We start from the raw sequence: 5,248 nt of genomic DNA, 5'->3' as shown, positions 1-5,248 counted from the left end.
CAGTATGCAGCATTCAAAGTGACGTCATCAATTTCCAACATGTGCTGACATCATTTGTTGTTTTTCGGTCATTTACCTAATTGTTCAGTATGCAACATTCAATTTCCAGAAGAAAATAAATAGAAGAAAAGAAATAATGCAGAAAATAAAAAAACTATACAAAAAATTACTCAAAAATAAATAGAAGAAAATAAATAATGCAGAAAAGAAAAAACTATATGAAAAAGTACTCACAAATAAATAGAAGAAAATAAATAATGCAGAAAAGAAAAAAAACTATATAAAAAATTTGTTGGCGCGCTGCCCAGTGGGCCTGCCAGACCTAGGGTGTGCAAATGCAGGCCCAGAAGGGCCAGCAGGCTCACAGGGCAGCGCGCCCTAATTAATTAGGCCCAGAAGCCTGCTATATAGAGGAGTTCAAAGAGGTAGCCGCGGCTGGGTTTATAAACCAGTGCGGCCGCCCTTCGCCCGGCGAGGTGGGACTAAACTTTGGGGTGGCAGCGCGAGGCCTTTAGTACCAGTTGGTGGCTCCAACCGGTACTAAAGACCACCCTTTAGTACCGGTTGGAACCACCAACCGGTACTAAAGGCCTGCTCTTCCCGCCTCTTGGCCTGGCCAAAGTTGGCCTTTAGTACCGGTTGGTGGCTCCAACCGGTACTAAAGGCCTCTCCTATATATACAACACTTACGAAAATTCAGTTAGATCTCCCACTTCTTTCGTCTCCAACCTCTCGCGCGCCGCTCGAACCCGTCCTCGCCGCCTGTCGCCCGTCGTCCGTCATCGTCGTCGCTGTCCCCGCCACCGCCCGTCGTCGTCGCCATCTCGCGCCGCCGCCCCGAACGCCGCGCGCCGCCGTCCGTCGTCGTCCCGCCGCGGTCCCGTACGTCTCTCGCTCTCGCGCGCGTATACCCGCCGCGCCGCCGTCCGTCGTCGTCGCACCCGGCCCATATGGCGGCGCCCCCACCCGTACGTACGCCGCCGCCCCCGCCCCGTACGCCGCCGCCCCCGCTCGTACGTACGGGGTGGCGGCGTACGGGGCCGTACACATACACACATACACACACATGCATATATACATACACACTACACATACACACACACATACACACACACATTTTTTTTACTTATTTTCTGTTTTTTAGAAAAGTTAATTAGATGATCGAATGTTTGATTAATGTCGAATGTTAGATGAATTAGCTAGATAGAAAATTGTCGAACTAGAGATTTGAACTAGTTGAATAATTAATATAACTAGTTTATTTTTAGTAAGAAAATTATCGAACTAGTTTATTTAGGTATATGAGATTTGAACTAGTTCAATGATTAATATAACTAGTTTATTTTTACTAAGAAAATTGTCGAACTAGTTTATTTAGGTATATGAGATTTGAACTAATTCAATAATTAATATAACTAGTTTATTTAGGTATATGAGATTTGAACTATAGTTCAATAATTAATATAACTAGTTTATTTTTAGTAAGAAAATTTAGGTATCTGAGATTTGATGATCTAATTAAAATATTATTTGTTAATGAGTTTTTCTGTTTATTTATTTTTTTATATATTTTGAGTTTATATAAATGTTAGATTAATGTCGAATGTTAGATGAATTAGATAGAAAAGTTAAATATATAGTAATGTCAATTGTTAGAGATGAATATAGTTAGATATATTAATGTCAAATGTTAGATGAATATATATTTGGCTAGATATTAATTAATGTTAGATAGTAATAGGTGTTTAATGTTTCACCTATATGAACATAGGAAATGTCATCTGACAACGAAAAAGATTTCATTATGTGCGAACACTGTGAAGACCAGCGCGGCCTGTGCGACAGAAATTTCCTTGTTGATGGTAGGCGCTTCAGCATCAAGCTGGATGAGACATTCGAAGTTGATACAGTAAGTCACTTTGTCAATTATTATTTGAATGCAAAACTTATGCTTCATTTGCTTCAACTTATAATTTTAAATTTTCACTATTCTACTAGCGCATCCCCTGCCATGCAAGAATTTTTGTCTTGGATAAGATAGGCTTTAGTGCTATAGATGATATGGAGGTAAAGAGAGTTTACTTGAAGACGGAGCATGGGTATACTTTCAACGTCAAATTATATAATGGAGACACATACACCCATTTTGAATGCAAAACTTGGCAAGCACTATGCAAGGCTTATGCATTTGAGCCTGGTATGGTTGTCACCTTTGATATTCGTCCGGAAGATGATATTGAAGATAATATAGACATCTGGGTCGATGTGCAAACGCCTCCAGTTCTACCATTATGTGAGTTTTTCTCAACCATGCATGCATATGTTTATGTCTTTGGTACAGTTTATTCAAAAATAGTTGACAACTAATTTGTATTGTCAGCTTATTTCGGTTCAATCAAACATGTCCGGCGCTTGGTAGACAGGACCTACTACTGCCCCGGGGCTCAACTAAACTGCGAGGAGATAAGTCATTATGTTTCATGGCTTGAGGATCTTAATACTGTCAAGACAATTTTTTTCCTGAACTTAGAAATGTTAGTACTCAAAACGTGCGACCAATGGTGATCGTATTGAACTACGGTCACATCTATAATCGAAAGATGGTAAGATTTTAACTATTTGTCCTTAATTAGTGCATCTTTTGCATACATTATTTTTGAAGCTAAACTTTCATTGCTTAGTATATTAATTACTATACGATGTTCTTCAACAGGGACTTCCGATGACAGTTGTGCCTCAGTGGATCGAGACTAAAGGTGACATGTCAATGGTTAGCTTACGGCCAAGATATCCTACATTGCACATGAGTGCATTCAGGATTTCTGAAAGCGAAGAATGCTTAATAGTGAAAGATTGGAGCAAAATTGTTAACGATCGCAGAGAAGTACTAGGGGGCAGCAAGGAGAAGCGCAACCCAAGATTAGGAGACAGATTCATCTACATGCTCCAGTATGATGAATCAGGAGAGCTATACATGTTCTATGCTATTCTACCTAAGAGGGAGCAGCACTAGTTCATGCTCTTAATTAGTGTCTCATGTCCGTGTCCTGAACTTCGATGTTGGTGATGATTATGTTGAACTCGATGATATCTTTGCTTCTGTTACAAAGTGAATGTTTCCTCTTTAAGCTAGCTAGTGTTGGTGATGATTAGATAGCTAGCTAGCGGTAATGACTATGATGATTAAATAGTGGTAATTAGACGACTATACGATGATTTTTAGCTAGCTAGAGTTTATTTATTTATTAATATGCGATGATGATGATGACGACTACAACTCATTATAACGTAAAACAAGCCTAAATTAAATTGATAACACAAATTTAATTGAAAAATACAAAATAAAACAAAAACCCACAAACATTTAGTACCGGTTGGTGTTACCAACCGGTACTAAAGGGCTCCCGGCCCCCGGAGCTGGCTCGTGCCACGTGGTTTCCCTTTAGCACCGGTTCATGCTGAACCGGTACTAAAGGGGGGGCCTTTAGTGACCACACTTTAGTGCCGGTTATGGAACCGGCACTAAAGGGCCTTATGAACCGGTGCTATTGCCCGGTTCTGCACTAGTGCACTTTGATTCAAGATACTCTGATGAAACTGTCGGTGCTTCCTGCCCGGGTTGAAGAGCTGAAGAAATCTGTTGCTCGAACCGGTGCAATCGATGCCTTAATCCGGGCAAAAGCCTGGGTGCCGGATTTTGATCCTATTGAAGCTGCTCAGGGCTATCCCAGCTTGAAGGAAGACGGGTCAGAATTTGGTGAAGCGGATCTGCGAGCAATAAACCGGGAGGTACGTCCGCTAGCTTGTCAATTAGCTGAAGAAGCGGACTTGTCTCATTATCAAGCCCAATATGACAGTCAGAACAAGCGAATAGCTGCACCAATCCATGAATCGGAAAATCTGATCCTTCCAATCCGTAAGCATACTTACGCTCCTGATATTGACCCGTCATTGCTGATCCATGATGAAGCTGTTTTTCAAGCATTAATGGGAATCGACTGGACAACTGTGGATTTCCAGCCACTTGGTAGAGAAACGGAGGCTGAAGCGGCGCATGATGACCCACAACCATCAGGCCAGGCTGGTGACCAAGCTTGAACCGGAAGCCGGTTTTAAAACTGCCTCTCCTTTGCGAAAAACAATTATATTATTATGGGCACCATGTTGCCTTGTAATAGGCTAGCTGATACTTTTGATGTTGATATGCCTTCTGTTGGGTTTCGTAGTAATTTCAAAAAATTTCCTACGCACACGCAAGATCATGGTGATACATAGCAATGAGAGGGAAGAGTGCTGTCTACGTACCCACGCAGACCGACTGCGGAAGCGTTGACACAACGTAGAGGAAGTAGTCGTACGTCTTCATGATCCAACCGATCAAGCACCGAAACTACGGCACCTCTGAGTTCGAGCACACGTTCAGCTCGATGACGATCCCCGAACTCCGATCAAGCAAAGTGTCGGGGAAGAGTTCCGTCAGCACGACGGTGTGGTGACGATCTTGATGTACTACAGCAGCAGGGCTTCGCCTAAACTCCGCTACAATATTATCGAGGAATATGGTGGCTGGGGGCACCGCACACGGCTAAGGAATAGATCACGTGGATCAACTTGTTTGTTCTAGGGTGCCTCTGCCTCAGTATATAAAGGACTAGAGGGGGGGAGGCTGGCCGGCCAAGGTGTGGCGCGCCAGGAGAGTCCTACTCCCTCTGGGAGTAGGATTCTCCCCCCCCAATCCTAGTTGGAATAGGATTCGCGGAGGGGGAAAAGAGAGAGAGGGGGCCGGCCACCTCTCCTAGTCCTAATAGGACTAGGGGAAGGGGGAGGCGCGCAGCCCATGTAGGGCTGCCTCTTCTCTTTTCCACTAAGGCCCATCATGGCCCATTTAGCTCCCGGGGGGTTCCGGTAACCTTCCCGGTACTCCGGTAAAATCCTGATTTCACCCGGAACACTTCCGATATCCAAACATAGGCTTCCAATATATCAATCTTTACGTCTCGACCATTTCGAGACTCCTCGTCATGTCTGTGATCACATCCGGGACTCCGAACAACCTTCGGTACATCAAAATGCATAAACTCATAATATAACTGCCATCGTAACCTTAAGCGTGCGGACCCTACGGGTTCGAGAACAATGTAGACATGACCGAGACACGTCTCCGGTCAATAACCAATAGCGGGACCTGGATGCCCATATTGGCTCCTACATATTCTACGAAGATCTTTATCGGTCAGACCGCATAACA

The sequence above is a fragment of the Triticum urartu genome, chromosome 6A (assembly GCF_056163025.1).
Source record: "Triticum urartu cultivar PI428250 chromosome 6A, HENAU_Tu73, whole genome shotgun sequence".
Taxonomy (NCBI): Eukaryota; Viridiplantae; Streptophyta; class Magnoliopsida; order Poales; family Poaceae; genus Triticum; species Triticum urartu.
The sequence above is the reverse complement of the archived record's forward strand: the minus strand, read 5'-3'. Positions refer to the sequence as shown.